Here is a 14,242-nt window from a genome sequence, read left to right on the forward strand (position 1 = left end):
CCACCTGCCCTGGTCTGGTTGTATCTCGAATTCTCCCAGGTGAGAGCCACCGAAAAACCACGTCAGCGGTAAGAAAAATGGATGCTCTGTCGTACACGTCAGTGTCATTGTTTCCTGGAACTTTATTATAGGTGATCCAGTAAGGTCCAGTGCTATGGGTAAATACAAAGAAAACCCGTTATTATTATAACAATAACATTTATTTAAAAGATCAGGTTGATTTTTAAAAGCTGCGCTTCTACGCCGGTCACACTGCTTTTGATAAAATGGCACCAACGAGATATGACTATTTCTTATCAATACCAAAAAATTAAAAGAATAATAACATCGTCCAGAGAATTATCCCAATAATTACGTACAAAATATAGACACTGCGTAAGGTTGAATCAATGCTCGATGAAATTATTTGTTTACTGTTTTATTTACAAGGTCTAATAGAAAAGAGAATTTTTCGATTGGGTAATAGCGTAAGTATGTAAACGAACATTATATTAATTAAAAAAGCAGCTTATCGCATGGCGCAGCGTCCGTCGTCCGTCCGTGGTCTGTTAACATTTGCTTTATATCGCTACAAGTCATAAAGTTATAAATGGATTTGAATCAAATTTTGTCAGCAGCATCCTTGGGAAAAGATTTTGCATAAATGGTGACTCTGATCCCTAGGAACCAAAGGGGCGGGGCCCGATAGGGGAAATAGAGGTAATTTCTTTAAATCGCTACTTGTCATAAAGTTATTGATGGATTCGAACCCAATTTGGTCATACATATCATATGGGGAAAGGGAGCAGATTTTGCATAAACGGTGACTCTGACCCCCAGGGGCCAGAGGGGCGGGGCCAAAAAAGGGAAATATAAGTACATTGTAATGTTTTAAATCGCTACTCGTCAAAGAGTTACGGATGGATTTGAACCTAATTTAGTCAGAAACATTGGGGGTAGGAGAACAGATTTAGCATTAGTGGTGACTCTGTCCCCAAAGGGGCCAAAGGTGCGGGACCCGATAGGGGAAATAGAAGTTATTTTTAAATTGCTACTAGTCATAACGTTATGAATTGAATTGAACCTAATTTGGTCAGAAACATCCTTTGGGAGAAGGGGAACATAATTCGCATCAATAGTAACTCTGACCCCAAATAGAGGAAAAAGAGGTAATTCCTTTAAATCGCTACTTGCGAAGTCTCTATCTCGAAACTATTCTAAGCGCCTTTTGTCCTTCGTTGTCCGTCGTCCGTCCGTAAACAATTTACATTTTAGACTCCTCGACCGCTGTACCAAATTTAATGGAATTTGGCAGGAAGCTTCCATGACCAAAGGTGAATCAAATTGTGAATTATATGGTCTCGACCAAGTAAAATATTCGACTTATCCGTTGGTTCGATATAACCGTGTTTCTACGGATGGAAATACGCAATGACGTTAAAGTCCCAAATTCATCAGTTGTTTACTATACACATGTCCGGGACAAACCAATGTATGAAACCAAACATAATATATCATAACAACGGAGATTTAATGAATTAAACATTATATATGCACAGCTTACAAAAGAATACAAATGTCGTGTGATTAGCACTGGTCGTGTCAAAAACGTTAATTCCACGTGTTGATACAGGGATGAATGCAAGTCCGTCATTCAAACACATTTTTTATGAAGCATGTCCGTATCATTTCATCCCGTGGGTCCTCCGTGTGTACGGGTGGATATTCCCTATACCATGAATAATCTATCCCAACAGCTCAATAGACAATGACACCCAAACTATACAACAAAGATGTAGCATGTCATTTGCGCTGTTGTATTTGATCACATTAAGCATGGCTGGCATGCAATTGGAGGCGACCATCATTTCAATGTTATTTAAATTCAATTGGCAGTGGTGAAGTTTCACTGGCTTGGGAATTCTTACCAGTCAGAATTACATAACCGATATATAACTATCCAGACAACACAAAAACTAAATGAAAACATAAAAATGAAAACAGAAACCCTATTTGAATTTTTTTTCTAGAAAGAAATAGAAAGACAATTGTAAAAATAAGCCTTTCACTAAAAATGTGCATACATTGGAATCATTGTCAAACTCTTATAAATGTTTCATTTGCGAATCAATAGCAAACAAAAGCTGACACGTGTTGTCAGTACATTCAAGCTTGGTTAGCTTGATCTGCTGGTTTTAAATATAACCAATAATAGAGTGGGGGTTTTATTCTTAATTATGAATACAGTAACGACATTTTTTTTATAACTCAAAATCATCAACGAACGAAACCTCCGTTCATACTGATATACCTTATCCGAAATGTGGTTTTTGAGGATAATAACAAAAAATCACATGTTTACATATTTCCGGTAAAATTCATGAATATAATTTTTTAAAGAAAAAATTGATTCAGATTTTACTTCTAAATAAAACATACTCACAGTAACTGGCTACAGTCGACAGAAATAACAAGTATATCACTTCAAAATGGCCCATTGTAATGCTTCTGGAAATACAAGACGGTCGTAAATCTGATTACGTAGTTATAAAGATGAAAACAGGAATGTCGTTAGTCTAGCCATGTTATACGTAAAGTACAGTGATGAAAATACAGGGAGGTATAATGGTGAATAGACTGGACGGTCGTTAGTCTAACAATGTTAGATTTAGGGTAATGCTGAAAATACCGCATGGTCGTTAGTCTAAACAAGTTAAGGGTAAAGATGTACGTTTTCCGTGTCTTGTGGTACTGTTCAATAATGTTTTTTAAATCTGGGTGTTATTCTACATCATGGTCATTAGGCAACATTATTCCTATCTTTAAATGTCCTACACCTCCGACAAATAGTATTGTGTATCAATTAAAACCCGAATAGACTCGTATGTACATGTATTTTTCTTCAGCAATAATAGTTACACACTTTACATTATTACCACCTTCGGAATGTTTCATCTTCTTATTTAACTTTAAACTTTTAAAAAAAAATGCGTCCAGAAGAAATTCCATTTCAATCCGCCTCCATATTAAATGAAATAATGATTGCGTATGCGCCGAAAACAAAAACACACGAGAAGGAACCAACTGGCAAAGCGAAAGGCCACATGTGTTAGCCGAACATCTCAAGAAAGAAGAAAGCATAAATTAGATTGTGTAAAAGAACGAAGGAAGGGAATGATATGTATTGATTGCAGATTCACTATTTATAGTTCACCAGCTTAACCTGTTGATAAATCACACTTGTATCAATCCAGTGAATAGGGGCCAAAGGGGGTAACGCTAAAAAAGCGTTTCGGTTTTTGGGCGGCAACGTGCAGAGGATCGTGATTTTTCGCAACGGATAATATTGAAATGTTTATTTAGTTTTTATTTTCTGTTTGCATTAAAACCTCGGCATTTAAAATTTGAAGTTATGATAGGCAAAAGCAGTATACATCTGAATATAAAATAATATGCCCACCATATTTGTTTTCTTCTGTATGTAAATCTCTCCCAGAATGCATGCGATCAAGGTAAAGTGTATGCAAAGTAGATTATAATGTTGGTCTCTTTCATAGGCAGAGCTATTCAAAAGTTCGTAGCTTCTCGGCTTCATTACAGCACTTTTTGACGTTATAATTTTCTTTATTATTTGTAGGTCTTATATCTGGACTAAATGACATTCATTGTCAAAATAATAACAATTTATTATATTCTGTCGGAGATGTAGCATCGTTAAGGAACTAATCGAGTTTGTTGTTTAGGGAAACATGTTACATCAATTCTCAATGAGCTTCTAATTAAATTCGATTGTGATTATTCAAAATTAAGTGACACTCAGTTCGCGTGTATATAGTATGAGTAGGGTATATTTTTCTATTAATAATAACCAGAAGCAGCGCATGTGGTTTAAAGAATAATTGATCTACTTTGAAGCCATTTTTGTATTTTAAACATTTTTTTTTGTTTTGGAAATTTTTTATTTTCTTCCATACATATGCATACATGTAGCAATACATAATATTGGTGTATATTTAATTGCAACAATTACACTTTTTCATACGCTTAATAAAAATTCGCTTATCAATACATGAAGTATACCTCAGATGCAGTTTCGTCACAATACATTAAATCGTGCAATCGTATAAAATGAATGTGTTCATCACGATTTCATATTATCTCATTGTGTAATGTGGCTGATAGAACATGCTCTTATATATATATTTTTTTTTATTGTGTTGCTATAGCTATTTGTGGTATACTTCAGGTAAGGATATTGCCATATTAGTTCAGAAGAAAACTTTTTATACATGTAGATATACAAAAAAAAAAAAACATACATAAAGACTTCTTACAAGCACAGACTCATACTTTAACAGTAATAGAGTTCTAAAAAGTAACAATAACAAGTTTTTCTTTTTTTAATTTGTTACGTTACAAGTGCTTTCAAATCAACCCATCGTTTTTCAAATTTTTGGACAGTCATATTTTTCCTATGAATGTACTGTTCCATTTTGAATATAAATAGAGCAGGCAGATGATTTTTTATACTTTTGCTTGTATATGTGTAATTTTGCTAAAACAATAATTAAGTTTATGTTGTTTATTTCGTTGTCCGTTTTCCCAAGGATAACATCTGAATTAATCAAACTCAGAGTTTTCCCGGTTTTGTTTTCTACCCATGTGGTGAATTCTTGCCAAAATTTTGTAACAAGAGTACATTCCCAAAACAAGTGGATTATTGATTCTATATTTGCTTTACAAAATGAGCATACAGGCGAGTCAATTACACCTATCATACGCAGGTATTTGTTTGTGCTAATGATTTGGTATTGGAACCATTGAAGTGTTGAGTCCGAGGTTAACTTAAATATTATAAAGTTAATCTTTTCCCACCAATATTGATTTTGATGTATATCAAGTTCAAGTGACCATTTGACTTTGTATTTATCATTTGTAGTTAAATCTTTAATAAAAAGATTATATATCGAGAGTCCTCGTTGTTTATTTGTTAAGATGTGATAAATGTACTTTTGACAATGTGGAAGTATAATAATGGAATTATAATTTCTCAGAAAAGGCCATTTAGACAGAATGGTATTCCTGATGCCATAAAACTGAGTTAGTATTGGTAAAAAGGAATTTTTTTTCGCAAAATTCTTCATAGTTTTCAATTAATTTACCTTGGTCATTACATAAGTCATACACATAACATATCCCTTTTCGTGACCATTGTTTAAAATGTAAGGTCTTGTTATCAATCTTTATTTCTGGATTGTGCGACAAGGGACGATACAAAACACTTTCTTCGTTGCATGGAAGGTACAAAAAACAATGTATATTTTCAAGGACTTATTTCCAGAACAGATTTTTAATAGATTTCGACTTTTTTCTCCAATAGTCCGCCCCATATGAAATAATAGTAAATTTTGATTCGCCAATCACGTATTTTAAACATTAATAAGTAAAATTCTGAAATATTTAAAAACACTATATTGCTGTTTTATTGATTACAAAACGGTAACGAAGATTTATCGTTTGAATGTAATTCAGAAATATTCTTGCATGTCCATTCTTTCATCAACACTACCAATAGATTCAGATAATTCTTTTCTTCCCTTTCTCCTCACCCTTCAGTTTCTCCTCATCCCTTCTCTCTCCCTCCCCAACCCTATCTCTCCCGTTTTCTCTTTTTCTCACTCCAAAAAATGGTACAATAATGTAAGTTTATGTATAATATACTAATTGCATATTCTTCTTTATTTTGTACATTGTTAAGGAAAAGGTGGTCACATAAGTTCTAATAACTTGTACCCAATCCGTTTGTAAACTTTTTGAATAAAATATGTTTAAACTAAACCAAACTACAAAAAAAAAACCATTCCATTTTAATTGTAGACAAAATTTGCAATACAAACTTATCAAAGGAGGTGTAAAAGGAAATATGCTGAATATTATTTGGGCTTTTTATAGACATTTTAAAATATTGTGTTAAATATAAGAAAAACATATCGGACATCTTTCAATGCCAAAATCGATTATTCCATGTACGTTAATGATAGCGGAATGAAATTTTTAACAGAAATGTGTCCTTTGAGTTACAAAATATTAACCTATTTTTAATTATTATGCAAACGATATATAGGACAGTGTCTTCAGTAATACCAAATATATTTTACGAGTGGGGCTATTATTTTATATGTTGGTTATTTCTTATTACAAGTTATGTACACCGCTTATCGATCGACATTCATTAGTGTATCCTTGGGATTTTATTTTTAATTCTAGTGGTAGATATCGCAAAGAAATGAAATCTGGATATTTCATAGTAAAGTATTTTCTTTATTAATTTGCCGTTTTTAAACTATGACATGCCTTTCCCCGAATAGTCTTATGTTATCGTGAAACATATCATGCCATCAAATTATCTGCATTTATATTATATGGTACATACCTTTTTTAGGGACATGCAGGTATAGTTACTAAATGATATGATCTGTATTTTATAGATTCTATCCTAATGACAGTATTTCTTCATCATTGTCTTTTCTTAGTAATTCGTGTCATATGTATATTTCAGGTTTACGGGAGATGGATAGTAGGTTTATGAACGTGTATTTGATGACATTTGTATGTATTTTACTCAAGAAGTGCATTACCATGACTGTAATCACTGAATTTCATATGTTTTTAGAATGATTTTTCTAATTTATTTGATACATACAATATAATATTCAATTCACAACACATCAAAAATACAACAGTACACAGTACAAAAACTCTTGCTAGTACAGGGTGATATACGTTTATTTTGTGTAAGAGCGATATTTTGGAGGTTGGTATTATGGAAGGTCTTGATGTAAGGAACCTAAAATGGTTGCGCAATAGCATAGTTGTGTGATGAAAGATAGTGGTGTAAGGACCCTTAATGTTGTGTGTTACTGACCTTAGATGTTAATAGGACGTTAAACAAAATAAACCAAACCAAACCAAACACTATGTAAGAATGTGTGGAATGTGAGTACTTTTAGTCACCTGACATCTACGGACATTTCTATTGGTCATAGCTAACAACTGCATATTTTTAACTAGACTAATTTGACTCAAAGTATTGAAGGTACAGGTTGAATAACTAGGAAACTGGTAGAGCTTTACTTACAAGTACATACTGAGTGATATAACTTCCCATCATATGATTGGATGATTTAGACCAAAGAATTTTTCTACACCCCTGCAGAATCTTTTTTTTTACGGAATAAGTGGCAGAAACGAACCCAATAGTGTTTTTGATTTATTGAAAACCATTCGCTTTTAGCTAATAGAACACTGTGAGAAATCGATTAATTTGTATGATGTCAGTTCATGATTATCATTAAGTATATCACATTTCCAAGTCCGGGTTTGGAACTTGTATGAGCAAATGTCTATATAATAGTATTTTCCCTGACTTACAATTCTGCTGCCTATAATTACTGATCTGATACCTTGTACATGTATGCATTTATGTCACAATATCAATTAAATAAAACACACAAATTATAACATGGACCATTCTTGTTTCGACAGCACTTCTGTCTGAATCATAAAAATGTGAGATTGAAGAAGATAAAAAAATACTTGTTGTTCTTTATTGAACTTATAATTATTTCTCATCCAACAGTTCGTGCCACCTTCCCCATCATGACTTGCATATTTATATCGATAATCATTGTATATAGAATAGTTTGGTTTGGTTTGGTTTTATTTGTTTAACGTCCTATTAACAGCTTAGGTCATTTCAGGACGGCCTCTACTCCTATACGTATATGAGGTCATATTCCACCTGATTACATTGGTGGATATTGCGACCTCATATCCCCTCAGCGTGTTTTTCTTGTAGCTGCCAGCGCCCTGATTCTAGGGCGCGACGAAAAAGTGTCATAAACCATCTAAAACGATAATTCATGTTAACAAATATGTGTACGCTTACTTGTTGATGAAGTATCAATCCATTTATGCATTGATGTTGATGGACACCTCTTAAATATAATTATATCCACAATAATTCACTTGCAACCTACTGTGTTAAATATTGGGTCACTAAAACAACTTTGCTGTTGCGGTTATTATAAAATACGGAATGCAAATAAAACGGAAAACGTAGCGTAATATTTTCACAGCGTTTCGTTTGTTTTGTCTATTTCAACTCCATATTTGGATAAACCGGAAATAACCTCGAGAGGTCACAATCAAAACAAGTATGGCGGTATATACAAATGGGACCTACGCTTAAACGACAAAAGAGGCTAATAATCACTGATCTTGGATATAGATATGGACACACGTTGTGTGACTTTGTGTATTTATGATAGATAAATAGAATAAGGTAGGTCAGATCATATGAAATGTGAGTAAAGATAACTTTTAAACGACTTTAATTAGGTGGGTCACAGGTTTTATGTGCGGTGGTGATTAGAGGTTACATGACAGCCTGTCAAAAGTTTCCTGTCGTGTAAACCTCTAATATTATTGGAGTAGACGGCCTCCTGTGTTTGCGATATGCATGCGTGTGGTGAGTGCGTTTGTGTGTTTTGGGAGGCTGCGGTATGTTCGTGTTGAGTCTCATTGTGACAGGCCGGAACTTTTGCCGATTTTTAGTGCTACCTATTTGAAACATACTGCCGAAGACACCCAGCAGGACATTCCACCCGGTCACATTATACTGACAACGGGCCAACCAAGCGTCCCTCTCCCAAAATGCTGAACGCTAAGCAGGAGTAACAACTAACATTTTAAAAGTCTCTGGAATTTCTCGGCCAGGGGACAGAACCCAGAGCCTTCCTCACATGGGCGAACGCTCAAGTGAGGCATTGTGAGGGGCTAAGAAAGAAGAGAAAAGATAAGATCCCAAATTTAGTCGCCTCTTACGATCATGCAATGGCAAAAGCAGGTACAATTCTTACGCCCTACCTTACGCCCTACCTGCAGGGCAGATATAGAAGATATCTAACAGTATCTTCAGCAATACCAAATATATATCACGAGTGAGACTACAGCTGTAATACTTTGATATTTTTCACGAAGTTGCAACACGAAATGAAAAATAACAACGAGTGACTTATATAGGGCAGATATAGAAGATATCTAACAGTATCTTCAGCAATACCAAATATATATCACGAGTGAGACTACAGCTGTAATACTTTGATATTTTTCACGAAGTTGCAACACGAAATGAAAAATAACAACGAGTGACTTATGTTTGGTATTACTAAAGATACTGTTAATTTTTCATATTTCACTGGTAAAAATGTTATGAATTGTATTATTGGCAGACACTCCAGAATGATTGCAAAACATGTTAGATATCTTATCACTTTATACAAAGAAATGGGATTTACTGTTAACAATTAAGGCAATGGTTTTTTTTTAGAAATGGGGGTCAATTAAGAAAAGAAGATAATTTGTTTCAATTATGGATGTGTTTGAGAAACTGTATATGAATTTAATCATTGGGGGATATTAATTAATTTTAATGTTAAATGTAAGAAAACTCAACAGCACAAATTGCTGAACAGGGGAAAAGGCACTCAATACAGTGTATAAGGCGTGTCTAAAATTAATATGTTGCATAAATGGTGACTCTGCATGACCCCCAAGGGGCCAAATGGGCGGAACCCAATAGGGGAAATGCAGGTAATTCCTTTAAATCGCTACAAGTCATAAAGTTTTGAATGGATTTGAACTTAATTTAGTCAGAAACATTATTGGGGGAAGGGGAACAGATTTTGTATAAACGGTGACTCTGACTCTCAAGGGACCAAAGGGGCAGGGCTAAATAAGTAAGTGAGAGGTAATTCGTTGAAAACGTTACTTGTGATAAAATTTTGAATGGATTTGAACTTAATTTAGTCAGAAACATTCTTGGGCGAAGGGGAACAGATTTTGCATAAACGGTGACTCTGACTCTCAAGAGGCCAAAGGAGCGGGGCCCAATAAGAAAATTAGAGGTCATTCATTTAAAACGTTACTTGTAATAAAGTTATGAATGGAATTTAACCCAATTTTGTCAGAAACATCCTTGGGGGAAGGGGAAAAGATTTTGTGTAAAAGGTGACTCTAACTCCCAAGGGGCCAAAGGAGCAGGGCCCAATATGTAAATTAGAGGTAATTCCTTTAAATCACTACAAGTCGTAAAATTATGAATGGATTTAAACTCAGTTTGGTCCAAAATATCCTTGTGGGGAAGGGCAACATATTTAGCATAAATGACGTTTCTGATCCCAAAGGAGCTAGAGGGGCGGGTCAATTGGGGAAATAGATATTTTGTTTAAATCGCTACTAGTTATAAGTTTTGAACGGATTTGAACCCAATTTGCTCAGATCTTGAGGCATCCTTGGGGATAGGGGAACACATTTTGGTGTGACCCTCCATCTCATTAACATATATTCTAGATTCCAAAAGATTCAACATATAGTATCTACTTGCTTGTTTCTACTAATAAGATATCTACCATTTGTATCAAAAGCCGGGTTGTTAGTGCTATTCTTATGTTTCTTCCTTTCTTTTTTCTCCTTACTGTTTTCTCCCTTTTCAATTATTTTTTTTTAATAAATCTAAACCTCTTTTTCGAACACCATAAGTATATCATAAGTATCCTAAAGTATCATTTAAATCATATTATTTTATCATGAAATTACATATATAGACTGCATCGTGTTTCAGTGGTCCTGCCGGCGAAGTAAGGTTAAGTAATTAGGTATTCCATGGAGTGATCAAAGATGGACAACGTCTGACTGGAGAAAGCTTCTAAGCACAGGATGTGACGAACTCTTAGAAAGTAGAAGGATCGGAGTGTATGAACAGTAGTGTTTTACTTGCGCCGTCAGGGCCACTGAAACCTCTTGCATGTATAAACGATAAACATTATATCATACTTGGTGTTCACAATCTATTTCGCTGCTTTACATTTTCCAACCTTTTGTTTAAAAAAAAAGTTTAATAATTATGTCACGTGAAACATTGTATATACACATTTGTTACGGAAAGGACGTTGGTAAGTTGCATAACTTTTGTCCAATCCATTTGCCATTATGCAATAAAATTGATTTAAACTAAATTAACATATATGGCATCACTGGACATTAAGGGATCAACACAATTCTGATGTAAAAATAGGCCCAGGGGTCTTTCCCCGCCCTAAGGGACTTAGTTCAAACACAATCATGTTGTAAAAGTAATCCCTGCGGTCTTTTCACTCCCTTAGAGAGTCTGGACTTCATTATTTCTTTAAAGCAGTTAGGATCCCCACACTATAACCATATTTAGCATTGCTCTAGATTGACAAATAAAGCTACATATTAACGAATTGAACATGAACATTATTTTGACGTTTGGTCAAATCCAGCCAGGTGAATGATGCAGGCCCCATGGGCTTCTTGTTTATAAAAAAATACCAATTGAACATAAGAAACTGAATCTCCAAACCGCTGCTGCCACAGATTCGTTATGTGAATCCTAACGTCAAAATGTCGGTAATAAGAAATATTAATTACACATAAACAACTGAATCCTCAATCCGCTGCTGGCAGCTGATTTGTTATTCGAATCCCCGATAACGAATAACGAATCCGCTGCTTACTTTAACCCGCTTATATTTAATGGTAAATTTAAATAAACTCAACAAATTGCTGAACAGGAAAGAAAAGCACTGTTTTCAATGTCAGACGTGTGTACGTAGAAAATATTTTAACGTCAAAACTCCTTTTCATGTTTTTGATACATTAGCCGTTAGTATTTTTAATTATGGAGCGGAAGCTTGTGATATTCATAAAGCTCCAGTTATTGAGAAAATTCATTCAAGTTTTGTAAAAGATCATTAGGGGTTAGAAAACTACTGCAAATGTTATGGTTTATCAAGAATTGTGGAGATTGTCTTTTGTTATAGTGAGGAAATTCAAAATTTTCAAATACTGGTTGAAATTAATACACGCTGACAATCGTATTTTAAAGGCATGTGATCAAGAAATGTTAGAAATGGAAATGGAATGGCTGAATGGAATAACAATGATTTTTTAGAATGGGAATTGCAATGTGGGTATATACATATACATCAGTCTTTATTATAAACATTATTAAATATAGATTGTGTGATATATCAAAACAAGAATGAAAAGGAAACAAATCGTCTTCCAGGTGTTCATTGTACACGTTCTGCTTGCAAACATATTAATGAAAGCCAAACGTTGACAAAATCTAAGAGCAATAAAGAGAGTTAAATTGTCATCTCACAAATCAAATATTAAAATTGGTAGGTATAACACTTTAGAAAGAATATATTCGTTCTGTAAAAGTGAAGACATTGAAAATGGATTTCATTTTAATTTGGTAATACTTTAGTTGTCTAACATTGCGGTGATCATATACTATCTGCGGGCTCCTGGAAAATGTGTTCGTAGCATTAATCTGACTTGGGCTGACGCAGTAAAGATTTTCATCTGAGAGGCAATTGTGACGTCAGTAAGAAATTTTGATTTAGTTCTTAGATTCAAATCGCAACAATTATACAGGAATCGACTGAAAAAATGCATCTTCATATTTTTAGGATAATCATGACTTGATAATTTTCTGAAGAAATACTGTAATATTGAGAGCGTAATTAGTGCAATGCTACCAGTGTCGACAACGCCAAAATAACATAACCGCTAAAACAGTACGTTAACAGTATATCAAAGATACAACGTAAACCTGAAAATATGAAAACATTGAACATAACTGTCTACGTGCAAAAGGTTTTTCCAATGGAACATCATAATTCTTTATCATTAGATATTTAGTATCATGAAGCATGTCCTTCAGGAATGTGAACGAACTCGGGTATGTCACAACAGGTATAGAGTGAAGCGTTCCGTTTCAAGAGTTGACTTATCGGACAGATGACTTAATTAGAAATAAATCAAATCAAGCCCTTTTACAAAATTATAATATCATATTAATATACTTGTACTAGTAAATGGAATAAAGGATATAAACTATAAAATGTAAAATTACCTGCTTGTCTGCGAGTTCGTCCGCCAGAGTTCCCGTCTGGAGGGAGAACACGACGAAACTTCCATACAAACTTATAATCGTTTGTCTTTGTATTAATTCAAAATAATTACAAATGTTTAAACTTCACCGATAATTCTGTAATTAGACAGAATATGGCGAACTTATATGTCCATTGAATGCATGTTTTCACTATAACGATTGTACACCCTCCACTATACACCAATTCACTCGCGTGCACACTCACCCGTTGATCATGTTGTATAGTTGTTAGTCCTAAGCTGTTGAACATATGACGGCCTGATATTTAGAGTTGCCGGCAATATATATATCAGCAGCTAGCAGGGCACATACCGCCGCAAATCGATACACCCGACTGAGTCAATTCAATTTTTCTTTTTTTTTCATATTTAATGTACTTAGTAGCTTGATTTATGGCAAAACCTGCAGGCGCGATATTGCGTCCAGTCTCTCCAATATAGGCTGCATAATTTACCACATTGAAAAATTGTAGAAATGTAGGTCGAATTCAGCATCAGCAGCCTTGATTTTCAAAAGGTACTTAAAAGACTAACATATCACAAATTTCAAAAATAGAAATTATATCCGTAACACGAAGGCAAGGTAGACAACTTGTATTAATCACAACAAATGTTGCAAAAAGTTAGGGGGGGAAAAAACAATATTAGAAAAATATCAAAATTGAGCCAAAAGGTTAATTGACCCCCACCAGGAGTTGATCCAGGAATTTGAAAAGGGGGGTCCAGTAATTTTGTGGTAATGCGAGCGCTGTAGGCGCGAGCCGAATTTTTTTTTTTTTGGCGAGGGGTGTGGGGGCCCAACCTTCAGCTCATGTCATATCATGACCACCACAAAAAATGGATAAATAAATAAAATGTATCGGTGATAGCCACCAGAGGGCCAAAATCGGCACTCCTCCTTATTTTCTTTTTTTTTGTAATTATCTTTTTATTCAGGATTTTCATCAATATACATAAAATACAATTATTCCTTTTCACACTCACACACAAACATACACAAAAACCTAATCTATATATATCATTTGCTTGCTCTCACGTACATCGACAAAATATTGCATATAAAGTTCCCACGCATATTGCATACTGCATACATTTACACACATCCAATCTTATATCCAGAGATATATTAACATAGTACGGTATACGGTATATATATATATACTGTATACATAATACATACACAAGCAAAGCGAGAAAAGCAAAACATCATATTGAC

This window comes from Pecten maximus, chromosome 17, assembly GCF_902652985.1.
Source record: "Pecten maximus chromosome 17, xPecMax1.1, whole genome shotgun sequence".
NCBI classification, from domain to species: domain Eukaryota; kingdom Metazoa; phylum Mollusca; class Bivalvia; order Pectinida; family Pectinidae; genus Pecten; species Pecten maximus.